We start from the raw sequence: 27,340 nt of genomic DNA, 5'->3' as shown, positions 1-27,340 counted from the left end.
CCCCACACTAGAAAATGCTACAGATGAACCAAATGTCTTTCTATATAAAAAGCATTGTATAGCATATGAATAGTCCGCCAACATTTATGATGTGTCAGAGGCTAGGAAAATATTACAGTTTGGAAAATATCTATTTCTATTTTTATTTTATTAGGTACAAGAAATATTTAGATATTAAATCCACGGTATAAATCAAGATAGGAAGTAAACCTTCACATACAAAGTAATCAGCAAAGATGAAAAGTAGAAACAAACTTCAGGTATTTCATAAAATATTTTTGCAGTGAGTTCTTGGCTCCAGTGTTTTGTCAGTCATGTGAATTAGCTTTATTTTTAAGCATAGGGCTTAAAATAAATCTGGCAGTTTCCGTAAAATAAATTTCCAAAGCCTTACTTGTCCTTTATTTTATTACCATTTTTAGGTATTCTTAGGAATTCTGTTGTTTCTCAGAGAACTGAACATTATGTTGCTTTCCATTTGGACACCTAAGAAAAAGTGTTGGTAGCCAAAACAACATATGAGTGACATTGATAAAGGTAAGTGGTTGGCAAAGCCAAAAGCAATATATATGAAGCCTACATATTTTATCTACGCAGTCTAATCTGATTATTGTAACACAATACCACTTGTTTTTAACTCTTAGGACTCTACATTAATTTATTAGTTTTTCTGAGCTAGTGTCTCACTGTGTTGCCTACACTAATCTACAAGTCCTGGGCTGAAACATTCTCCTCTGTGAGCCCATGTAGTTAGAACTACAAGCACATGCCACACACCTAGCTAAATTTACTTTTTAATTAAAAAACTTAACTTGTAATAGGGTAGAATCATATATCATTAAAGTTCCTTACTAAGCATCTTTAAAATCTTATTGTCTTAATTGTCTATAATACCTTCAAAAACACTGTTGCTATTTAATTACCCTTGAACTATATTAAGATCCTAAAATGAAATTGCAAAATACTGAAACCGTGTATGAATGTTCTTCACTGCTTTCAATCTATAATCAGAAGAATATAATTCTAAGTATAACTTTACTTTAAAGAGCAAGAATAATGGTGAGTGATAGTATATCATTAATATATAAGAATATAACATTAGTTATACATACTGAATGATTACCCTGTGCTAGATAGTACTCCACATATCTTACATTTGTCTTCAGTTAGACTCAACTATAATTATACACATATAGATGGGGAAACTGGGTACTGAAGATCATAACAGTTTGCTTGCTTATGATCATTAACAGACTCAGATTGTTTTTTATTTTTTTTATTATTTTTTTTTTTGCCAGTCCTGGGCCTTGAACTCAGTGCCTGAGCACTGTTGCTGGCTTCTTGTTGCTCAAGGCTAGCACTCTGCCACTTGAGCCACAGCACCACTTCTGGCCGTTTTCTATATATGTGGCACTGAGGAATCGAACCCAGGGCTTCATGTATATGAGGCGAGTGCTCTCGCCACTAGGCTATATTCCTAGTCCCAACAGACTCAGATTGGAACAGAGACTCCCAACTATAGAATCCTCACTCATAACTATTAACTGTGTTAACACTATACAATCCTAACACAAAACTAATAATGATTGTATTATTTGCATGAGAACAGAATTAAATAGTTCCTTGTAAATGAAGATCTAGAATTTACAATATAAGCAATATGATTATAACTCCAGGTAAAGATGTAAAATGATTTTAATAGAGTCAGAGTAAAAAGGGCCTTGGCAATTCTTAGTAACACTGGATTTACTAGAGTTCCTAAACACAAGGTCGAAGAACCAGAGGCAGCTCTTGGAATTTTTATGGCTTGCAAGAAAATGGAAACAATAAAGAAAGTTAATGCTTGCTTTAGCAGCACATGCATATTGAAAACTGGAATAATTAATACAGAAAAGATTAGCATGGTCCTGGTACAAGGATGACAAGCATATTCATAAAGTATTCTATATTTTGCAAGTTCATGAAGGTTGGAAAAAAAAGACAAGTAGTAAGTTTTTATAAAATCAACAAGTGTAATTTAAAACTGACCTTTAATCTGAACATAATTTTCCTTTAAGGAGCAGTAATAATAGTAGATGGTACCTTATTTATTTATTTATTTATTTGGTGCTGAAGCTTGAACCTAGGGCTTCATGCATGCTAAGCATACACACTATTATTGGTATGTTTTTTTTTTTTTACCAAAAAAGTCAATTTACTATATTAATTAAAAAAAAAACAGAACAATGGGGACCACCAACATCATTGGCACAAACCCAATCCTCCAAAGTGAAAACTTCTGCCAGGCTTTTTTATGCTCTCAGAAAGAAAATGGCATGCATGCCTTAATTTGATTTGATTTTTTTTTTAATTTTTTTTTATTATTAATTGAACATAATTTTTTTTTACAAGGTGTTGTGCAAAGAGGGTGCAGTTACATAGTAGGGCAGTGTGTACATTTCTTGTGATATCTTACAACCTGTTTTTCCATCCCTTGTCTAGGTCAGGTAGACCCATATGCAATATACAATGTATCAAGCACATATACAGTGTTCACAGACTTGGTCTCTACTGTCTCTCCGTCTCCCTTTGTTAACAGTCATATATCAGGGAGATCATGCCCCTTTGTTTTCTGTGTTCTAGGCTTGTCTCACTCAACATTATTTGTTCGAGTTCTGACCATTTCCCTGCGAATAACAATATTTCACCATTCCTAATCGCTATGTAGTATTCCATTGTGTATAAGTACCATATTTTTTGGATCCATTTGTCTGTGGAGGGGCATCTGGGTTGTTTCCAAATTTTGGCTATTGTGAATTGTGCCGCGATAAACATGGAAGTACAAATGTCCTTTTGATATCTTGGGTTTTGCTGTTTAGGATAGAAGCCTAGGAGTGGTATGGCTGGGTCATAGGGTAGGTCTATATTGAGCTTTTTGAGAAACCTCCATACTGTTCTCCAAAGTGGTTGTACTAATTTGCACTCCCACCAACAATGGAGAAGGGTTCCTCTTTCCCCACAGCCCCTCCAGCATTTGTTGTTTCCTGAGTTCAGAGTATAGGCCATTCTAACTGGGGTGAGGTGGTATCTCAGGGTTGTTTTTATTTGCATTTCCTTTACTAGCAGGGATGTTGAACATTTCCTCATGTGTTTCTTTGCCATTTTTATATCTTCTCTTGTGAAGTCTCTCTTTAGGTCTTTTGCCCATTTCCTAATAGGTTTATTGGGCTTGGAGGGGCTTAGTTTTTTGAGTTCTCTGTAGATGACAGATATCAGGCCTTTGTCTGTTGCTGTGCTGGTAAATATCCTTTCCCATATCGTTGGCTGTCTTTCTATTTTGGTGGCTATGACCTTAGCTGTGCAGAAACTTTTTAATTTGTAGTAGTCCCATTTGTGGAGTCTTTCCCCTATTTGTTGTGCCGCTGGGACTCTATTCAGGAAGTTCCTTCCTGTGCCTATAAGTTCTAGTGTCTTTCCTACTCTGTCCTTCAGTAGATTCAAGGATTCAGGTCTGATATTGAGGTCCTTGATCCATTTTGAGTTGATCTTGGTGCATGGTGATAGGCTTGGGTCTACTTTGAGTTTTCTGCATATGGCTGCCCAGTTCTCCCAGCACCAGTAGTTGAAGAGGCTATGTTTATTCCATTGTATGTCTTTAGCTCCTTTGTCGAATATCAGTTGGCTGTAGGAGTGCGGTTTTATTTCTGGGTCTTCAATTCTAATCCACTGGTCTTCCGATCTGTTTTTATACCAATACCATGCTGTTTTTGCTATGATGGCCTTGTAGTAGAGCTTGAAGTCTGGTATGGTGATACCTCCTGCACTTTTTTTTTTGCCTAGAATTGCTTTGGCTATTCTAGGTTTTTTGCTGTTCCATATGAATTTATGGATTGGTTTCTCTATTTCAGTGAAGAATGTGGCTGGGATTTTGATAGGTATTGCATTGAATTTGTATAACAATTTGGGTAATATGGCCATTTTCACTATATTGATTCTGCCTACCCATGAGCATGGGAGGTCTTTCCATCTCCTTGTGTCTTCTTTGATTTCCCTTATTAGATTTTTGTAGTTTTCATTGAATAGGTCCCTCACGTCCTTGGTTAAGTTGATCCCTAGGTACTTTATTCTTTTTTTGGCTACTGTAAATGGAATTGTTTCCATAATTTCCTTTTCTGTTTGTCTATTGCTGGTGTACAGAAAAGCTCCTGACTTTTGTGGATTGATTTTGTATCCTGCTACTTTGCCAAATTGGTTTATTAGGTGTAGGAGTTTGGGTACTGAGTTTTTTGGGTCCTTCAGATATAAGATCATGTCGTCTGCGAATAGGGATAACTTGATTTCTTCCTTGCCGACGTGGATCCCTTTGATGTCCTCCTCTTGCCTTATTGCTATGGCTAGGGATTCCAGCACTATGTTGAACAGAAGTGGGGAGAGTGGGCATCCTTGTCTTGTTCCTGAGTTTAGGGGGAATGATTTAAGTTTCTCTCCATTTAATATGATATTAGCAGTTGGTCTGTTGTATATGGCTTTTATTGTTTTGAGGAATGTTCCATCTATTCCTGTTCTCTCCAAAGCTTTTAATAGGTATGGATGTTGTATTTTGTCAAAGGCTTTTTGGGCATCGACTGAGATAACAATGTGATTCTTGATTTTAGTTCTGTTTCTGTGGTGAATTACATTGATTGATTTACGGATGTTGAACCATCCTTGTGACTGAGGGATGAAGCCTACTTGGTCATGATGTATGATATTCTTGATCAGTTTCTGGATCCTGTTAGCTAATATTTTATTGAGGAGCTTTGCATCTGTGTTCATTAGTGATATTGGTCTGTAGTTCTCTTTTTTTGTTGGATCTTTGCCTGGTTTGGGAATGAGTATGATATTAGCTTCGTAGAATGAGTTTGGGATTTCTCCCTCCGTTTCTATTTCGCGGAAGAGTTTGAGGAGTATTGGAATTAGCTCCTCACTAAAGGTTTTATAGAATTCCTTGGTGAATCCATCTGGGCCTGGGCTTTTCTTAGTAGGGAGGTTCTTGATTACCTCCTGTATCTCACCGTAAGTTATTGGTTTATTTAGCTGATTTATTTCTTCTTGGTTCAGTTTGGGCAGTTTATACTTCTCTAAGAATTGATCCATTTCTGTAAAATTATTGTTTTTTGCTGAGTAGAGGTTTTGGAAATAGCTCCTTATGATTGTTTGAATATCGTGTGTACTTGTTGTAATTTTTCCTGTGGAGTCCCTGATTTTACGAATATGAGTCTCTTCTCTTTTTTTTTTTGTGAGTCTTGCAAGGGGTCTGTCAATTTTGTTTATTTTCTCAAAGAACCAGCTTTTAGTCTTATTTATTTGTTGAATGGTCTTTCTATTTTCAATCAGATTTATCTCTTCTTTAATCTTTGTGATCTCTCCCCTCCTAGTCGTTTTAGATTCTGTCATTTCTTGTTTCTCTAGTTGTTTTAGTTTCATCGTGAGGGTATTCACCTGCTCTGCTTCCATTCTTTTAATGTGGGTGCTGAGTGCAATGATCTTGCCCCTCAGTACTGCCTTAGCTGTGTCCCATAGGTTTCTTTGTGATGTGTTTTCTTTGTCATTGTGGCTTATGAATTCGTTGATTTCATCTTTAATTTGGTCTGTGGCCCAAGTGTTGGATAGCAGCGTGGGGTTTAGCCTCCAAGAGTGTGTATAGGCTCTGTGGTATCCTTTGTTGTTGAGGGTTACCTTTAATCCACTGTGATCAGATATAATACATGGGATGATGTCAATACTTTTGTATTTGCTGAGGTTCTTTGTGTGGGCTATGACGTGGTCTATTTTGGAATATGATCCATGGGCTGCTGAAAAGAAGGTGTATTGGGTCTCTGTAGGGTGAAAGGTTCTATATAGGTCTGTTAGATCCATTTGGGAAATGGTGTTATTTAGGTCCTCAGCTCCCTTACTAATCCTCTGGGTGTTGGATCTGTCTCTTGGAGAGAGAGGAGTATTAAAGTCACCCACTATGATTGTGTTTGGGTCTATCTTGCTCTGTAATTCTGTGAGAATTTGCTTGACATATGTCGGGCCTCTTTTGTTCGGTGAGTATACATTTATCACCGTGATGTCTTGATTCTGGATTTTTCCTTGTATTAATATGTAGTGTCCTTCTTTGTCTTTTTGAGTGGACTTTAAAGAGAAGTCCAGTTTGTCTGAGATCAGAATGGCTACACCTGCCGTTTTGGTGGGTGCATTTGCTTGGTAGATCTTGCTCCATCCTTTCATTCGAAGCTTGTTTTTGTCCCTTGCTGTAAGGTGGGTCTCTTGTAGACAGCAGATGTCAACTTTTTGTTTGCGGATCCATTCTGCCAGTCTGCTCCTCTTAATCGGGGAGTTTAAGCCATTTATATTTAAAGAGATCAAGGATAAGGGTGTTTTTTCTCCTTCCATTTTCTTGTTGGGCTGTTTTTTCCTGGTTTTTTTTTTTTTCTTCTTGTCTTTAGTGAGCTGGTCTTTCTGCTGGACTTTGGCTATTGAAGTTTCTTTCTGATTCTGTCTGTGTGTCTTTTACGATCTCTGTTGGGTGGGCTTCCCCTCTTAATATTCGCTGTAGGGCTGGATTTTTATTCACATACTCCTTTAGCTCCTCTTTGGTGTGGAAAGATCTGGTTCTCCCTTCGAATGTGAACTCCAATTTCGCTGGATATTTGATCCGAGGTTGTAAATTGTTATTCTGAAGTACTTGGATGGTGTTCTTCCACTCACTTCGAGCTTGGTAAGTTTGTGTGGATAAGTCGGATGTTATTCGAATCCTCTTCCCATTGAAAAAAGTTTCCTTCTTCGCTTTGGCTGAATTCAGAATTTGCTCTTTAATCTTGAGGTCTGTAGTCTTGAATATTATGTGCCTTGGGGTGGTTTTCCTGGGGTCTGGCCTTCCAGGTGTCCTATAGGCTTCGGTTACCTGGATGGGGTTCCCTGTGAGATTGGGGAAGTTTTCTGCAATAACTTTATTGAGAACATGATTAAGCCTCTGTTCTGATATTCAGCTCCTTCTTCTATTCCAATTATGCACAGATTATATCTCTTGTCTTTGTCCATTAGTTCCTGGATTAATCTTCCCTGAAGCTTCACCTTTTCTTGGAGTGTGGTCATTTTCTGGTTGTTGTCAGCTGCTTCATCGTCCAGGCGAGAGATTCTGGATTCTATGTGGTCCACTCTTTGTGTTATGGTTTCAATTGCGGAGTTTATGGATGTCAGAGAGCTATTCATGGTTGTCATATCAGCTCTGATCGTGGAAATTTCTTCCTTTAAAGAGTTGTATTTTAAATCTATTTTTTCATGCATTTCAATTCTCAGGATGTGGAGATTTTCTTTAAAGGCGGCTTGCATTGTATCCATTTTTGCTTCCATTTCTTTAAAAGAGGCTTGCATTGTATCCATTTTTGCTTCCATTTCTTTCTTGGCTTCCTGGGTGTCCTTCCAGATTTCCGCTCTAAACTCCTGGAATTGTTTTCTGATTTCATTTCTGACGCTTTCGATCATTCCTGTTAACATGGCCTCATTTGCTTTTTTAGTCTCCATCTCCTCTTCAGTCGTGCTGCTTTTTGGAGCTGGCGAGTTGGCTTGTCCTTTGATGAACTGAGTTATGTTTCTTTGTGATTTGCGCATCTGGAGGTGTGTGTAGGTCTTCCCTCCCTTCTGTGTAGGCGTGTCTACAGCAGCAGGTGCTGTGGCTGTGGCCCCGCCCACCAGTGCAGGGCACGCCTACCAGAGCGGGCGCTTTCGCCCGGGCCCCGCCCTCCTGTGCACTGTGAGTCCCCTACAACAGGCACTTTAGCGGGATATGCCTCCCAGAGCGAGCCCTGGGTTGTTGGGTTGTGCTTGCGCCCTCCTGCGAGCCCGTTGCCGGAGGCAGTATGTGTGGGGCCCAGTGGGATCGACTGTCCGGGTGTGGCTTGGCACCCTCAGACCTCGCCTCCACTGCGAGGAGGGGGGACGTGATCAGGCTCAGGTGACCCTGCTGGGCTGGTATTGCCCACCAGCGCCTGTGATTTTAGTTGTAAGAGTCTACAAGGTCCAGGCGCCTCGGGTGGGGCTTGCCCTGCCGGCCATCCCCCGGCCCCTGTTGGGAAGGGGACGGGCCGGTTCTGCCAGTTCAGGAACCTTTGGGGGCTTGGGGCTGTTCCGCCCTTCCCCTGCTAAACTGGCTTCCCAGCGCCTGATGGGAGCTTCCCGCCTGATTTGGGGGTTCTTTGTTCCCTCGGGAGTGGGGAGGGGGAGGGAGGGAGATCTAGCTTCTTTTCGGGCTTGGGTCTCCCGTTGGGGGAAGGGATTATGGGGGACTCACTTTTGCTGCTTTGGGTGTGTGTCCCGTGCAGCTGTTGGCCCTTCAGGGGTTGGCGAAGTGTCCTGTTGGCTTCCCCCGTTCCCTCTTTCTGCCGCGCTGGGTTCCCTTGTCCGAACCCGGTGTGGACCCGACCTTCTCGTCGCTGCCGGTGTGTGTCTTGGTCCGCACCCTGCCTTGTGTCCGTGGGGTCTCACGCTATATGAATTCTGCGCTCCTGGCAGCCTGTCTGCCGATCGCCGGGTTCCCCTTTCCCAGCCTGGCCCTGTTTGGGCCAGGGTCGGCTGGTGGGGGGAGGGTGCCCCGGTGAATCTCCGGCTCCGTGTAGGTTTTTGGTTCTTCTTTTTTGCTCCTTTTTGTTTTCCCGCGTTTCTCCACTGCTTCTGGATGTTGGTTTTGCTGGGTTCTTGATGGGGTGTTGGGTGTTGGAGTTCCCAGCTCACTATTCAGTTGGTGCGAGTCGGGGTGCCTCCCTATTCTTTCGGCGCCATCTTTCTCTCCTCTCTATTGGTATGTTTTTAAAAACGTTTTTAGTTGCAGTTTACAAATCACAGGGTTGGCAAGTTATGCAAATGTATAAGTAAATTAGTTGTATTTAAATTTTTTCTGGATTTGGGGACTCAGCTGTAAACATTTGTTTTTAGATGAGACTCATATTAGAATCTAATGAGACCACAGAACTGAAAGAATTTCAGTGAAACATACTTGGGAGAGATCATGGAAAAATTAGGAAGATTGGGGTGTATAGTGAAAAAAAATTAACGAGCATTCCTTTGCCTTTGGCTATTTGGTAGGGAATAGACATGGTTTAATGTTTATGGAATTTCTTTCATAAACATTAATGTGGGAGTAGCCTCCCAAGATGGCCCTCAATGAAACATGTCTTCTGATATTCACACCCTCGTGGAGTGCTCTCCCACACTGAATCTGTGCTGAGGCCTTGTAACCTACCTGCTGTAACCATTTAAAATGAAGCATAAGTGGCACTGTGCCAGTTGGAGGCCTAAGCTTCTAAAGTACCTGGCAGCTAACAGTTTTGTGTTCTCGAAAGTTGGAACTAGCCTGAGATCACCATGGTGTAAAGAAACCCAAAGTACCTAACTATAAGAAGTGATCCCATGGAGGACAGCAAAGGAATCCAGCAGAACTTGAGAACAGAGACCCCTGAACTGGCTCAATTCAGCAGCCCTAGAGTTTGGTAATACTGGGGTTGAGACAGCTGATTCCTTCAGGCACTGCCTACACAGCAGAATCATGAACAATAATAAAATGGTTGTTGCTTTGAGGTACTATTTTTGGGGTTTCTCAGAAATAGAAATCAAAACAACTGGATTTCAGAAAAAGAATTATTTATGAGTAAACATGAAGAAAGATACATTGGGAACACTTTCTGCTTTTTTATTATTACCCATAATAAAAGGAAGCTGTCTCCAATGTGGCATTCTAAAGAACAAATTTAACTCATACTGATGTCTTCATTTCAACAGCCTCTGTACAAAAGAACCATAATACATTTTAAACAAATTGTGTATTGCTTCCAGATTTTTTTTTTTTTTTGCCAGTCCTGGGCCTTGGACTCAGGGCCTGAGCACTGTCCCTGGCTTCTTCCCGCTCAAGGCTAGCACTCTGCCGCTTGAGCCACAGCACCGCTTCTGGCGGTTTTCTGTATATGTGGTGCTGGGGAATCGAACCTAGGGCCTCGTGTATCCGAGGCAGGCACTCTTGCCACTAGGCCATATCCCCAGCCCTTGCTTCCAGATTTTTAATTATCATAGTTATTATATTCCCACATAAACATATTTCCTTGTATTTTTTACTTCCTCAATTTAGTATATAATCATTTCTATGCTGTCTCCAAAACACATCAGAAATACTGGTACTTTCTACAAATTACATATCAGTTATAACTCAGAGCCATAAATTGAATGTTATTCCAAAAATGCATACCACAACTGTGTTAAAAATGTGATGTGGCCAAGTTCCTATAGAAACTTTAGCTAACATTTCCGAGGAAGTATGATACTTATGGTTAATGTAGTTTTTTTGAGAGCATTAATTTTTTTTCAAATGTAGAACCACTACTCTTGGTTTTGAACAACATTAGTAAACAGACATTTGTGAGAATTTAAGTTCAGTTCTGTTTCAAGGTTAGTTTATATGCTTAATATTTACTCAAACTAGATTATCTGTACATATTTTCTAAATCTGAGAAGAATATGTTCATTTATTTCTTTTGAGATCAGGCAAGCTGTTTTCTTTTCACAAAACAAGCTCAAGAGTAAAATGTATTTTGACCCTTTTAGACCTACACAGCCTTGAGGAGTAGGCAGAGCTGAGGATTTGTGTATCTGTTAGGACTACAGCAGTGCAGGGCAAACTGTGAGCACAGAGTGCCCTTAAGGCTTCTCCTGACTCACCCTGGAATGCCTTCCTCTAACATCTGTTTTTTATTTCTTAGAAGCTGCTATTCCTTTCAACTGGAGGGGGGAAAAAAAAAACAACTTGCGCACTGACCTTAGAAACAGAATGGAGAAACAGATCTCTGTAAAACTTACTTCCCTGCCTTTTTTTTTTTTTTGGTCACCTGAGAACCCTACTGTTTCTACACTCACAAGCCCACACAAGCATATGCCTGAAGTTACAGTTTATTCCAAGGATACTGATATGGTCAGTGTGTGACCATAATAAAAGGGGAGAGTCTAGATAAGGGAAATAATAATAAATTACATGCAATCTCTTATATTCAGATTTCACTACACTGAATTTCAGTGCCAAGTATGCCTTCTGACCATTTAGGTTTTTGTATCTTCCTCTTTAAGATCTTTCAATTGATAAATTGCCTTTTTTTTGGTCAGTAATAGGCTCCTCACCAATATATACTTCCCCTTTTTATTTTTTCCCTAGCTTAAAAAAGTTATCATTAAGTAGCTATACAAAGAGATTTTATTTCAACACTTCAATTTATAAGCATAATATATCTTGATTAATGTCACCCACCCCTCCCATTATTTCCCCCTTCCAATTCATCCTAACCTATCAGTCATCACAGCCCCAATTTTAACACTCCATACCATTACCTAGAAACACAATTTTTTTTCTAACATCTCACTTTTATCCCTCCCTTTTATTATTCAAATATCTCCTGTAATATAACATCTTTATAACTAAAAAAGAGGAAGATTCCTAATAACACTCCCAAAGATACATAAATGATACCTGTGTACATATTCTTTTTTAATGACCACAATACTTTATGTATTTTACCTCTTTTTGTTTACACTTAGTATAAAAACTCTATTAGTTGAATTTATATGTTTAATTTTGTTTATGTGTTCTTTTTTTGTTGCTTCATATATCCCTAGGGAATACACTGGAATTTTTAAGGACAATAATTGTTTTTCTTTTTGTTATAAAAGTAGCCTGTGCTTGTTTTTCAAATTCTAGAAATATGGAAAAATAAGTAGAGAAAAAATTACTCATTTACAGGCATTGTTAATACCTTCAGAGTTTTGAGATTTTTAAAAATGTCCTATGTATAATTCTTTCTTACTGTTTTTTTCTTTTATTTTACATAATCTTGTAGGTATAATTACTCTGGTAGGCTTGGTGGTTTTTTTTTTTTTTTTTGCAGAGATCAAGACTGAATTCAGGGCCTTGCATTTGCCAGGTATAATTACTCTAAATTTAACTTGAAAAACCTTTATTGTGTCCCAGAAATTTAACATCGTTTACTCTTATGTTCATGTATAAATAGTGTCACTATGTGCTTCTTTATAAAGTATTTGTTCTTAATTTAGAATTTTTCCTTTAGAAATGCTTCTTGGGAGTGAGGTAAAATACTTTTTTGTGTATGTGTATGTGTACGCCAGTCCTGGAGCTTGAACTCATCTGGGTTCTATCCCGAGCTTTTTTGCTCAAGGCTACCACTTGAGTCACAGGTCCACTTCTGGTTTTTGTCTTTTTTTTTTCTTTTCCTTTGGTGTTTAATTAGAGATAAGACTGTTTTGGACTTTCCTGCCTGGGCTGGCTTAGGACAATGATCCTCAAATCTCAGCCTACTGAGTAGCTAGGATTACAGATGTGACCCACAGGTACATGGCTGATAAAACACTTTTGATATGCAGTATTTTCCCAAATTTTTCTAAATACTCATATAGGTTTACAGTTCCACTATTAATGTTCATGTGCTTTTTCTATCCTCCCACCAGCACTGAAAGTGTCATCATTTATTCTCATTGTATTGTGTTATATAATTATATTAATTTGGTTATCTTTGATTATGTGGTTGAGTTTTTCCATTCCTGTTGACGAGTTTTTCATTCTCAACACACCAGTTGACATTCTGCACTTATTCTTCAGTTGGTTTAAATTTTTTTCTTATTGACATGTATATAAAAAAAATATATATATATATATAATACTATCTTTCTTTTACTAACCTCATATTTTTCTCCATTTTAAAATTCATTTTTAAACTATGAACTTTTTGTTGGTGTTTATTTGTGTCAGCACTGAGGCTTGAACTCAGGGCCTCAGGCTCTGTCTTGGCTTTGGTTGGGTATCATTTGAGCCTTACCTCCACTTTTGGTTTTCTACTAGCTAATTTTCTGCCGAGCCAGCTGGCAGCGAAAAGGAAATCCTGAATGAGGGGGACGAGGATTAAAGAAAAGGAAAAATACAAGGCAAGAGAAAAAAGACAAGAAGCAAAGATGGGGTATGGGAGGTCTGCATCTTGAGATTGTAACTCAAGACTAAAGCCACGTTTATTCTTAACTCCCATCTTATATGCAGTTTTGGAACCAGGGAATAGCATAGGTTTGTTAAAATTCAAGAACACAAAGAGGCTTTGAAGTTTGCAACATTTGATTACAGTAAACACAGGATAAGGTTGATTAACATAGGAATCTACTCCAGCGGACATAGCAAAGTGCGGACATAGCAAAGCAATTCTGGATAGTGGCTGTGAACAAATGTCCTTGCATCCATCACATCTTGGCGATAACATCACAGCCAGAGGAGAGAATGAATTTAGCTGCAAGTTTGGCTCCCGACATCCTGGCGACATCGGCACAGCCAGAGGTCAGGATGAGCTTAGCTGCTAGCTCGGCTCCCGACATTTCCCTCGTCTTTATTTAAAGAAGCGAACCCACTTGTCTTAGGTGGAGTGGGTCGCCCAGCCTGCCTTACCTGTCCTAGGGAACAACTTCAGAGCAATGCTGAAGGCCCATGTCTTAGGTCGGTCAAGCTGGCCCCGCCCTCAAACCCGTCTCTGGCTGCGGTTCCTCTCGGGAAAATTCATTCACTTGGAGCTTGATCTTATGCAGCTGACTGGCTAAACTCATGAAAGAGTTTTGCAATATGCGTACAATGCAAGGAAGGCATAGGAAAGCCATCAGCAAAAGTATCCCTGGGCTGAGCAATGTCATTAGCAGCCCCTTAACATTAGTTAAGGAAGGGATATACTGTTGAAGTTGTTCAAACAGTTCTTTTGCTGTTTCTGCCACTTTAGAGTCCAGAGGCGGAGCTTGCTCTAGTCCAGCTATTTGCCTATGGAGTTGAAAGAGAACTAAGGACAAGTTATTATGGTGCCAAATACTATTTAGATGTGCTACAACTTGTTCCAAAGGATAGCTCGACCCATTATACTTATGGAGGGTCACACAAATAAAGTCAAACCCAGCATGACAGCGCACCCGTTGCAAAGTTTGCAAAGCACAAATTTGTTCTCCCAGTGACAACACAGATTCATACAATGCTTCTAATTTTTGTTCTACCTTATCATCAATCCTGCCTTGAAAGTGTAGGGCTTGCGTAGTATTATGAGCAAGCTGATTAACATAGTGAGCTGTCTGCACACTTTGTGTTAAAGCCACAGTAGCCGCTGCAGCAGAGGCAGCTAAGGAAATAAAGGCTACATTGCCTGCTATTAATAGCCCTACAAATCATCTAGGGCGCATGAGATCTTTTAAATGTTTTAACACTTGAATACCTGTTTCTTTATACCAAGCTTCAGATATGTTAACAGGAAGCATGACAAATGGTGGCTGCTTAATAATAATTGCAGAATCAGTAAGACCACTATACAAGCAATTTGTAAAAGGACAGTTATTACAAGTAGCATTGAAATACATGGCTCCTATAGAAATGTTAAAAGGTCCATACATAAGGGCATAAGGGGGTGTTACACAACTCATAATACTTTTTTAAAGAAGAAGAAGTGGGCCAGGAGATATTATTTAGGGCAGCCCCTAATATCCAGACATGATGTTGAGAGTGTCCATTCATCCACCACAGACCTGGGTTGTACTTGTTGGTGAGATTGGCTCCAGACCAGTCCATCAGCTGAGAATTAGTTCCTGAAATATTGGTTATAAAAGGATGATCATGTCTACACTTTATGGGGTGCAGTTCTCCTGTGGATTCTACAATTTGAGAAGAGTTGATAGAGCGAGATATCATGAAGGACGATGTAGAATTGGCATGTACAGGAAACCCAGTAGGCAATGAAGTCATTCATATATTATATACTTGGCTATTATCAGGAATCCAAATTCTATGATTTATGGATTGCATTACAGTACAGCCTGGAATATAACTGTTGGAGTCAGTTGTAAAACATAAAGGGGTTCCAATTCCAGAAGCTGCAAAGTCTCCCATTTTAACGTGTTGGACAAAAGGGTCTGGAGCTGTACCATATGCTGATCTGTTGACATGGATGAACACCTCAGCTCCTTCCCAAGTTGCAGGGTGCACAATGGGTGGATCTGGCACATAAGCCCAGTGGGTCAGTGCTTGTACCATTCTGATGAGGTTCCACAATCCGAACGCAATGCTCAGGTAGCCAGCGGGCATCATTTTCATCCTGTGAAAAAACACAGACATGTCCTCGACCCCATGTCAATACCAGATCGGGCCCGTGCCAAGCACTTGTTAAAGGATCTTTCCACTTAACTTGGGCAAAAGCTCTTTGCTCTCTCTTTTCCCAGAACTGCTGTGCTGTGGAGTGGCCATTGCAGTCCAAATTTAAAAAATTTAGTACGAATAAAGCATGAGAAAGAGTATTAACAGGAGAGAAGGGGTATAATTTCCCCCCTTTTAATTTAGAAACTTGGTGTTTTAACAAACCATTGGCCCGTTCAACAATTCCTTGACCTTGAGGATTATAGGGAATTCAACTAGAGTGAATAATTTGGTAAGATTTGCAAAAAGTTTGAAAAGCTCATCCAACATATCCTGGACCATTATCAGTTTTAATTTGTTTAGGAAGTCCCATAGTAGCAAAGCAGCATAAGGCATGGGAGATACAATGTTTGCTAGCTTCCCCACTAAGAGGAGTAGCCATAATAAAATTAGAGTAAGTGTCTATGGTAACATGGACAAAGCGGAGCCGTCCAAAAGGGGATGTGGGTAACATCCATTTGCCAAACATGGTTGGGCACTAAGCCTCGAGGGTTAATGCCATTGGAGGACACAGGAAGATAGTATAGTTGGGACAAGTTTTTACAATTTGATGAGCCGCCTCACGTGTGATATGAAATTAAGGTACGACTGTTTTGATGGTGGGCAGCATGTGATTGCTTTGCTAAGTCAATTTGAGTGAGAAAAATTGGGGTAGCCTCATCTGTAATAGCATTGCCCTCACTTAATGGTGAGAATAGGCAAAGTGAAGTAATTTGTTGGAGGGACAATGATGTGAAGTTATGCCCATAAAATTGTCCCAAGCAATGGCCCAGGAATCACAATGAATATAAAGCCATTCTTGCTGTTGTAAAGTATAGGGGATATAAACCTGTGGATCTCGTCCAAGATACTTACAAGATCCCACACGGCACATATGAACTAAGGTGGCCACCAATTTATAATAGGGAGTTAACACTTTTGAAGGAGTAGCAGGCAAGGAAAGCCATAAAAGGGGTCCCTTCTGCCAGAGGACCGCTGTTGGAGAATGAGGTGTAGTTAAAATATATGCTTTCCAAGGGGCTGAGTAATCAATATAATTTACATGTTGGGAAGAAATGACAGAATTTACTATGCTTAAGGCTTCGGCTGCTTCAGTTGTCATTTATGTGGGAGATGTAGGGTCTGGGTCTCCCTTTAATAGATCAAATGAGGGTTTTAATTCAGCTGTGGATAATTTAAGATAAGGGCGAAGCCAATTAATATCTCCCAGAAATTTTTGAAAACCATGCAAAGTACGCAAATGAGAAGTTCTATTCTGTAATTTCTTACTAGTGAAATAATAAGGACCTCAAATATGACCACGAGGGATTTTTATTTTTCTTTGCCTGGGCTGGCTTTGAACTGTAATCCAGGGAGTCTTAGCCATAGAAGCCCTTTTTATTTCCAATTAAAGCAACAAGAGAACAAAAGGAGTAGAGTTTACCTGTAAGTTGTTAAGAATTGACCAACAAATAGTTGTCAGAGTTTTGCTGTAACACTTAAAGAATAGCAGACTGAATGAGATCCATGTGCCATTAAATCAAATCATATTATTTAACCTTACCTTACTGGTCTCATGAAAGAGAAAACAAATGAATAACAATAAAAGTCTCAGCTTCAGTGGATCTAAAGTGGCTGTGTCTTCCATCCCAAATTAGCAGGCCAGCAGGAGAGATGGCTTGCATCTGGATAAGGCTGTAATAGCATCTCAGAGTTCCCTGGATAGGCTTTCACACTTCCTGCTTGTTGCCTGTAAATTTCTACACAGACTGGTTAAGGACATTTTAAAACAGATTTTAGAAGGCTTGGGTCTTTAATCATCTTCCTAGTCACAAAATCCACACAGGGGGCTGGGGATATAGCCTAGTGGCAAGAGTGCCTGCCTCGGATACACGAGGCCCTAGGTTCGATTCCCCAGCACCACATATACAGAAAACGGCCAGAAGCGGCGCTGTGGCTCAAGTGGCAGAGTGCTAGCCTTGAGCGGGAAGAAGCCAGGGACAGTGCTCAGGCCCTGAGTCGAAGGCCCAGGACTGGCCAAAAAACAAACAAACAAACAAACAAAATCCACACAGATCGAAGGCCAACCAAGTCTGCTCTCTGTAGCAGCCACAACAGTTTGTGAGTCATGGAGGGAGAAGACATCAATGCTACCCCAATGCAACCCTGTGGTTGCCAAACACAACTCTGATGCTTTTCACTTTGGAATAAGTCTCGGTTGCAACTCTGTCATGATGGGCCTGCTATAAACCTAACTCTAATCTTGGGGCAGGTAGAGCCAGGGTAGTAGCCTTTGACAGGGTAGTAGCCTTCTGGGTAGCTAGGACTATTGGCATAAGCCACTGGCACCAGGATTGAATATATTTTTGACAAGTAAAATATTTACTATTAAAATTATGTCAAATCTATCACTTTTTTAAAATATAATTTCCTTTGCTGTTTTTGTGTTTAGAAAATTTTTCTACATTCCAAATGTTTGATATGTATTTTTTTCAATGCTGTGGATTGAATTTAAGACCTCCTACTTCTAGACAGTTTACCAATGAGCTATGATTCTAGTTCTCTTGTACATTGGCTTCCAAGTTGTTCTTACTTTTCTTGGATCATTGTAATTTTTGTATGTGTGTGTGCCAGTTCTGGGGCTTGAACTCAGGGCCTAGACACTGTCCATGAGCGTATTTTTTTTGCTCAAGGTTGGTTCTCTACCACTTGAGCTACACCTCCATTCTGTTTTTTTTTTTTTTTTTTTTTTTTTTTTGCCAGCCAAGTGCCTGGCCACTGTCCCTAAGCAGCTTTTGCTCAAGCTAGCACTCTACCACTTGAGTCATTTTGTTTATGTGGTACTGAGGAATCGAACCCACCTGACCAGCCCACATTTCTATGTTCTTAAGACATTGTTTTTCTTGTCTCATAGTGCAAGTATTTTTTTCCATAAGTCTAATCTTTTATATTACTTCAACTTCAAACTGGAAACAAGTTTACTTGCTGATGAAAGCTTCTTCTTTAGTGCTGTGAATTGGTGTTTGCAAACTCTATCCTAGTTTTTTTTTTTTCTGTTTCAGCAGATGTTGGTCTTGTGAAGTTTTTTTTAATTAAATATTTTTGATTCTCCATTAGAAATATTTGTAACCTAAAGAATTTTGTGGGAAGGGATGATATTGTCCAAAAAGAAATATACTCTTCACTGGTAACTGGTAACCCCTCTATACATCAACTTTAAATAAAATTTTAAAAATGGAATTTAGCTGTTTATCTTTAATAACACTGAGTGATCAGTGAAAACTTAACATCCTCCTCTAGTTTCCACTACCTTGATAGTTACTTTGCCTTTACTTCACCTGAAATTCTTAACCTTTGAGATAATACTACAATCATAAGGTCTCCATTCTTTATCCTAGCCTTTATCCTCTCTTTATTTTAGCTTATTATGTATTGGGAATTTTAAAAACTGAATTATTTAAAAGAGGCTATTACAAAGGATAAATAAATGCAGCAGTGGTATTCACTATATTGAAAATGAACTATATAACTTATGAGTAGAGATGGAAGGGATCAACCAGGAGAGAGTGAGGGAAGGGGTGACATTGTCACAAAAGATATGTATGTAACTGTAAACTCCCTGTACATCACCTTTATAATAACAGTAAAAACAGTTTTAAAAAAGATGAGTGGTCAAACAGCTTGTAAATATGAATTAAATGAAAAAAGGGGCTGTTAATGACAAAAAGGGACATTGACAATTCAGAAATGCATTTTCACATAGTACACACCATAGCTTCCTAGATTCATATTAATACAGCTGTTCCCTCCCCAAGTATGGGCAGTCAGTAAGTAAAGAGAATTGAGGAGAGATGTAACACAATTCTTTTGATCTGTTTTCCAGATTTATAAAATATATTCATTAGGTTCCACTTCTGTTGCTTAATTTGTTACTCTTGAAGGTTTTTAATGCATATGTTTCCAGAAATCTTTTCTACATTTGACTTGTATCCTCATTTCAGGGGTTATTGTGCATGTTTTTTCCTTTTTCTTCTCCTTGTATTTTTTTTTTCGGTTCTGGTACTAAGACTTGAACTCAATTGCCTTTTTTGTTTATGGCTGGCACTTTATCACTTGAGTTACACCTCTCCTTTTAGCTTTTTGCTACTTAATTGGAGGTAAGAATCTTTTGGAATTGTCTTCCTAGGCTGGCTTCAAACTGAGACCAAATCTCAGTCTGAAGAGTAGCTAGGATTTTTACGTGTGTGTGTGTGTGTGTGTGTGTGTGTGTGTGTGTGTGTGTGTGTGGCATCAGTACCTGGCTGCATTTCCTTCCTTCCTTCCTTCCTTCCTTCCTTCCTTCCTTCCTTCCTTCCTTCCTTCCTTCCTTCCTCTTCCTTCCCTCCCTCCCTCCCTCTTTTCCTCCCTCCCTCCCTCCCTCCCTCTTTTCCTCACTTCCTTCCCTCCCTCCCTTTCTTCCTCCCTCCTTTTCTCCCTCTCTCTCCATCTTTCTTTCTCTCTCCTTTGCTTTCTCTCTTCCTTTCATTTTCCGTCTCTTTCTTTTTCTCTTCTGTCAGTTGTGGGGCCTGAACTCAGGATCTGGGAACTCTCTGAGCCTCTTTGTGCTCAAGGCCAGCACTCTACCACTTGAGCCACATTGCCACTTCTGGATTTTGAGTGATTAATTAGAAATAAGAGTCTCACAGGGACTTTTCTTTCCTGATGGCTTTGAGCCACAATCTTCAGATCTCAACCTCCTGAGTAGCTAGGATTACAGGTGTGAACCACCAGCGTCCAGCTTTCTTTCTTTTCATATTTTACACTACTTTATGAATGCTTATTGGAATAGTGGAAGAACTATTACTTTATTTTTATTTAGCTACCATCCTAAAAAATTTATGGGTCTAGCCAGGTGCTGGTGGCTCATACCTGTTTTCCTAGCTACACAAAAGTCTTAGATCTGAAGATTGCAGGTCAAAGCCAGCGTGGGCAGGAAAGGCTGTGAGACACTCTAACAACTAATAAAATTTCAGAAGTGGCACTGTGATTTGAGTATGTGAGTACTGGCCTTAAGCAAAAGAATCTCAGGGACAACACCTAGGCCCTAAGTTCAAGCCCCAGAACCAGCATACACACACACACACACACACACACACACACACACACACACACACAATTTAAGTATCTGTTTAAAATTGTTTAACTTAATTTGTATAACCTGTGGTTTTTAATACCCAAGGAAGAGTCTCTTCTCACTAGTCTGATACTTAAATGCAAATATTTTTATTAAATGCAAGTATGAAAACAAGTTCTTCATGGTACATATTTACAATTCTCAGGAGACAAATGTTCTCCAAAGGGATAAAATAAGTACATATCCGATCATCTTGGTTTGGTAATATTAGGTCCTAAGCAAAGCTTATTTACTTTGGCAGTGTGAGAGAGAGAATGAAGCACAAAAGCCAAAGGACTGAATGTTGCCTTTTCCAGTATTCAGACAAACACTTGCAGGAGAGCAGAAACATGCTTATTTTTCTGAATCTTCTCTAGTGGCCCAGGCAAACCTTTAAGAGCCATTATTGCCTTCTGTTCCATGTCAACAGTTTAACAAGTGCCAAAGGAGGTGACTCAGAAAGCACCATTAAATATGGCTACCACAGATTAATCCCAAGTTCTTTACTATAACTGATGGCCTTCTATGATTTTTTTTGGCTTCCTTCATTTACCAGTATAAAATTTACTTATTTAGTATGTTATAATCATTTTTTAAAAAAGATCTACTCTAGTTGAAGCACTGGCTGGCACCAACTAGTCCACCCACATCCTACTATTTTGTACTGAAACTGCTCCAGTTCTGAGTAGCATAATCTCTATCTAAATCACTACTCTAAACACCACTGAAGGATGTTTGCTCAAAGTTACCCCCTGAAGAAGAGTACAAGAAAAGACATCAAGCTATCTCAGCATAACTGGAATTCTTGAGTTCTGACTTTGGTTAGTTATTTTAAGAGCACTCTTGATTAGTATTGTCAATAGTTAGTACTCTCAACCTGCTTCCTTCTCCCAGGCAATTATGGTGCGAGTTCCATTGGAGTGTAAGATCTCCACATTATCATCCTTCAATTATATTAATTTTGCATGTCTTTACAGAGTTCTTTAATTTTTTTTAACATTAAAGATCAGCATATGACTCCCAATTTTGACCTAGATGACTTGCATTCAATATAGCCTGACTTGTGAAAACCTGGACAGAAATCAATATTTCAAAAAAAATTAGCCAAGAACACTTAAGTATGGAAAAATAAAACCAGGCGTATTATACAGTGAAGTCAAAACTTAAAGAGGTGTCCCATATAAGAATTATTTTTTCCATTTTTTTCCTCTTTTCTGTTGTGCATTTTCCTCCAACACAGTCCTCAACTACAGAACTACTCAACAGTAGTAATACAGGCAGCTAAAACTTTTAGAAGAAGGTCCTCCATTCTTTTCACAGAAACGAGAAAGGAGAGGCAGAGGATTTAAAAGGAATCATGAAAAGAAATGAACTTGAGGGGCTGAGAATGTGGCTTAGCAGTAGAGTTCTTTTCTAGCATGCATGAAGACCTGGGTTCGATTCCTCAGCACCATATAAACAGAAAAAGCTGGAAGTGGTGCTGTGGCTCAAGTGGTAGAGTGTTAGCCTTGAGAAAAAGAAGCCAGGGACAGTACTCAGGCCCTGAGTTCAAGCCCTAGAACTGGCAAAAAAAAAAAAAGAAATGAACTTGAGAAGAGGTTGTTTTAGAAATATATAAAAAGCTGCAGGATACCAGTGCTTCACACCTGTTATCTTAGCTACTTAGGAGGCTGAGTTCTTTTTTTGGGGGGGGAGCCGTCCGATGGTCTACCGGCTTCCAAAGGGTTTTATTCAAGGGAGGGGTTTATATAACAGTAATGGCGGCAGAAAGAGGAGGGACTAACTGGGTATTAACGATTGGCTAATGAACTTGTCCATCACGGTGATGTCACAGAACTTCCAGCAGAGGCCTGGCCTCTTGGCTCGGCCTAGGAGGCTGAGTTCTGAGGACTGCAGTTTGGAGCCAGCCTTGGCAGGAAAGAACTAGCCTTGAGTACAAAAGCTCAGGGATACCGCCCAGGCTCTGAGTTCAAGCCCCATCACCAGAACAATAACAAAACAAAATACAAAAAGAAATATAGAAAAATGTAAACAATTCCTAAGTTTGCTCTTAAGTTTCATATAAACAAAAGTAAAAGCAGAGCAGCAAAGGCCTGGAGCACTGAATCAAGAGCTCTCAATCTCAACATTCATATTTTGGACAAGACAATTTATACTGTTCTGTGCAAAGTGTATGTTTAACAAATTCCTGTCCTCTACCTACTTGATGCCAATTATACCCACGTATGGTAGTCAAAATTGTCTCCAACTCCTCAAGCAAGTTATTGCAAAAAAAAGATTACCCAAGGGCTAGAAATATGGCTTAGTGGTATAGTGCTTGCCCAGCATGCACAAAGCCCTGGGCTTGATTCCTCAGTACCACATAAACAAAGAAGCCAGAAGAGGAGCTAGGAGTCAAGTGGTAGAGTGCTAGCCTTGAGCAAAAAGAAGCCAGGGACAGTGGTCAGGCCCTGAGTCCAAGCCGCAGGACTGGCAAAATAAAATTCCCCAAATGAGGCACTGATGCCTGTGGTCCTAACTACTCAGGAGGCTGAGACCTGGAGGATAGCTGTTTAAAGACAGCAAGGGCAGAAAAGTCCATCTGAGTATGTCTCCAAAATAGTCAACAAAAAGCAGATCTGGAGGCATGGGTCAAGTAATAGAATATCAGCTATAAGCCAGAAAGTCAATGAGCATGCAAGGCCTTGAGTTCAATCCACAGATGAGAGAACAACTCATCCTATTTTTCCCCTAGTTCCAGGGCTTGCACTCAGCAGTCTGGTGCTTGCTTAGCTTGCTTGCTGAGCAAGCAATCAATTAATAGCTGATGCTGTGGTACATACATCATAGTCATTCTGGCCATGTGGGAAGTATAAATAAGTGGATAGATGGCAGTCTGTCCTGGAACTGGCATAAAAGTGAGACTCCATTCAAAAAATAATGAAAGCAAAAGGCTAGAGCTGTGGTTTGAGGTGGAGTGTCTGACAGACAAGAGCAAGACCCTGAGTTCAACCTCTACTAACAATAATAATAATAACAACAACTCTTAAAGGATTTCACATGTCTCATACCCACACAATGTAATATTAAAAATTCAGACAATAATCTAAAGTTATTGTACATACAAAGAACCAGAAAAATATGGTCAATTCCCAAGTCAATATATAATTCATCTCTCTGAAGTAAAGGAAAACAAAAAAAGTGAATGGAAAGATAAATATTAGCAAAGGCATGAAATTATATAAGCAGAACAATTAGAAAATAGCTTGCTTGGCTGGGAATATGGCCTACTGGTAGAGTGCTTGCCTCATATACATGAAGCCCTGGGTTTGATTCCTCAGCACCACATATACAGAAAAAGCCGGAAGTGGAGCTGTGGCTCAAGTGGTAGAGTGCTAGCATTGAGCAACAAGAAGCCAGAGACAGTGCTCAGGCCCTGAGTTCAAGCCCCAGGACCTGAAAAAAAGAAAAAAAGGAAAGAAAATAAAATGGCAATAACTTTCTTAAAAGAACTAAAAAAAATTCTAAAATTTATATGGAACTACAGAAAACAAAACAAAAAACATCCCTGAACTGACAAAACCATTTTGAGTAAAAAGAACAAAGAGAGAGACATTATACTATCAGTCATAGGCCTTATGTCTGGGTATTATACTCTGTGGCAGACAGGAGGATCATGGTTTGAAGCCAGCCAGGGCAAAATTAGCTTACTTAGTAAGTGCAAGGCTCTGAGTCAAATTCCCAGTAATAACCCTCTCTCTTTTTCTCTCTCTCTCACACAGATCTGCAGAAATCAAACATCATAATATTGCCTAAAACACACAGAGACCAATCAATTTGTGACAAAGATGCTGCAAACACACACATACGGGGAATGCTGCTGGTAAAATGGGATATCCATATGCTCAAGAAGAAACCTAGACTCATCTCTTGATATTTACAGAAATGAACTCAACATGCATATAAAAGATTTATTTAACTGGCTTCTCTCTCTGGCCCTCGCTTCCAAGATGACGAAAAAAAGAAAGAACAACAGCTAAGCCAAAAAGGGCTGCGGCCATGTGCAGGCTATTCACTGTACAAACTCCGCTCGTTGCCTGCCCAAGGACAAGGCCATTAAGAAGTTCGGCATTCGGAACATAGCTCTACGTAAAGCTCCATTACTGTGTGAGCTGGGCCATTCAGAGCAAGGTGGTCAGGAATTGTTCTCGTGAAGCCCGGAAAGACCAAACACACCCACCCAGACTTAGACCTGCTGGTGCTGCTCCACGACCTCCACCAAAGCCCATGTAAGGAGGTGGATACCTAGAGAGTGAAGAAAACTGTCTTCTGGGGGAAAATAAATACCAATGGAAATTATACTTATAAAAAAAAGACTTAACTGCAAGTACTGAAACCATGAACCTACCAGAAGAAATAGAGGGGAATGCTTGCTTGATGTTGGAAGTGGCAAGGTTTTTTAAAAAACAAAACAAAACAAACAAAAAAAAAAACCCAAAAGCACATGGAACAAAAGTAAAAGCAGACAAATGAGATTTCATCAAATAAAAAACTAAAGCTACAAAGAAACAAATATCACCTACACATCTGATAAGGACTTGATATAGAATATACAAAGAAAAAAAAAAGAACATACAAAGAATTCCAAAAAGTCAATAGCAACAACAACAACAACAAACACTACAAGAAATGTATCCAATGCCTAATGTATGAAACTGTAACCTTTCTGTATATCACTTTGTCAATACATAAGAAAAAAAAAAACAACTACTTACAAAAAAAAAGGCTGATTGCTATCATCAAAGTTGAGAAGAAAATCTTAGTCACTAGAGTCTGGTGAGAATAGTGAGTAAGGAGAGACAGGGAAAGGTTGATTAATTAAAACTAAGTTATATTTTACTAAAGTAATAAGTTCTGATGTGCTGTCACTCAGTATGGTGACTAAAGACAATACTGATCTGTACATTTGAAAGCTGAAGGAAGCCAGGTGTGGTATTGCCATGGTCAGAGGATCATGATTGCAGGCCAACTTTAATACAGAAAAAAAGTTTATGAGACTCTATCTCAATCAATGACTGATACCCATCTGTCACCAAGCTATTGGAGGAAATGCAATGGATGCAGTGCTAAGTGTCTGTTATCCTACCAGAAAAAGGGAAGGGAAGGGAATAAGAGAATCACAATCCAAGCTTACCTGGACATAAAAATGAGACTCTTCTTGAGAATAAAAAGCACAACAAAGAGACTGACAAAGTGACTCGTGATAGAGCACGTTCCTAGAAAATTTGTAGTAAAGCACTTGCCTCACAGGGAGGTAACAGGGTTCAATTCCTAGAACTAGAAAGAGTAGAGGAGAGAGAGGACCAGACAGAAATAAAAATAGAGAGCAGAGAGACACACAGAGAGGTTATCTAATCTAAAGAAAGGATTGGAAATTAACAAAATTAAACAAAATGAGGGAGGAGGTAACACATTGTACAAGAAATGTACCCACTGCCTTACATATGAAACTGTAACCCCTCTGTACATCACTTTGATAACAAATAAGTAATTATTCAGAAAAAAAACAAAAAAAATCACTTCAGTGGTTCTTGGAAGTACATTAAGGTCAAAAATACATCATACTGGAGTCCTATAAAGAGATTGGCACAAGAAAATGAAGATAATGGCTGAAATGCATTTCGTGAAAGACATCATCTTCAGATTTAAAATGTTTAGTTAACAAATGCAAGAAAAGTACACCTAGACACTACAACCAAGTGAGTGAAAAGTAAATATAAAGAAAATGATCAAAGTGGGTAAGAAAAGATACCATATTATGTATTGGGGAACAGTAATAATGTTTGTGGGGCTTTTCATCAGAATCCAGGAATGCAAAAACACAGCGGAACACTATCTTTTTGTGTGGTATGCTGGCCCTGGGGCTTGAACTCAGAGACTGGGCACTGTTACTGAGCTGCTTTTGCTCAAGGCTGGCACTCTACTACTTAAGCCATAGCTCCACATCTGTCTTTTTGGTAGTTTATGACCTTCCTGCCCAGGCTGGCTTTGAACCGTAATCCTCAGATCTCAGTATCCCGAGTAGCTAGGATTGAAGACCAGAGCCACCACTGCCTGGTTTAGAACATCTCTAAAATGATGAAAGAGATATCAATTCAGAATTCTGCAACCAGCAAAACTATCCTTCAGGAATGAAGGAGTAAGGATTGTCTTGAAGAAAACCAAAAGAGGGCTGGGGATATAGCCTAGTGGCAAGAGTGCCTGCCTCAGATACACGAGGCCCTAGGTTTGATTCCCCAGCACCACATATACAGAAAACGGCCAGAAGCGGCGCTGTGGCTCAAGTGGCAGAGTGCTAGCCTTGAGCGGGAAGAAGCCAGGGACAGTGCTCAGGCCCTGAGTCCAAGGCCCACGACTGGCCAAAAAAACAAAAAAAAACAAACAAAAAAAAAAAGAAAACCAAAAGAACTCATAGATATCTAAAATGCTACAGGAACTTCTTCAGATTAAGGGAACCACTATACTATCTGCCATTTCCTTTAATTTTAGTTCTTTAAAATACACATAATTCTTGAAAGAATAGAACATTATCTGTTGCAATATTGTATACTTGAATCTTCCTGACAATGTAACATAAGAAAGGGTAAGGAGAACTATATGGTTGTAGGGCATTACATATTGCTGAAGTAATAAATCATTACATAGATTCTGCTACCTGGAATGGTTGTTGTTAACTGGGGGTGATTTTTGTCCATCTAGGGAATATTTATCAATGTTTGGAGACACTTCTGAATGTTATAACTGAATATGAGAGTGTGACATCTAGTGGGTTATGCAGGACAGAACAAATCCCCAGACCAAAGTATCAACAGAGTGCAACTGGAGAAAGCCTGTGTATCCCAGAACAACCAAAAAGACAGTGAGTTACACTCTCCACAAGAAAAGCATAAATAAAAATATGGTAAAATGTTACAGCT

The 27,340-nt window shown here is 39.5% G+C and overlaps 1 non-coding gene and 1 pseudogene across 1 annotated transcript; both read left to right on the top strand.

The window, feature by feature from the left end:
* LOC125364224 lies at positions 1 to 24,727 on the top strand (annotated as a pseudogene).
* On the top strand, positions 1,842 to 1,953 carry LOC125364325. Its single transcript, XR_007213484.1, has one exon. It is a non-coding gene; the product is annotated as a U6 spliceosomal RNA (small nuclear RNA).
* Positions 24,728 to 27,340: the final 2,613 nt, after the last annotated feature.

This window comes from Perognathus longimembris, chromosome 15 (assembly GCF_023159225.1).
Source record: "Perognathus longimembris pacificus isolate PPM17 chromosome 15, ASM2315922v1, whole genome shotgun sequence".
Classification (NCBI taxonomy): Eukaryota; Metazoa; Chordata; class Mammalia; order Rodentia; family Heteromyidae; genus Perognathus; species Perognathus longimembris.
The sequence above is the reverse complement of the archived record's forward strand: the minus strand, read 5'-3'. Positions and strand labels throughout refer to the sequence as shown.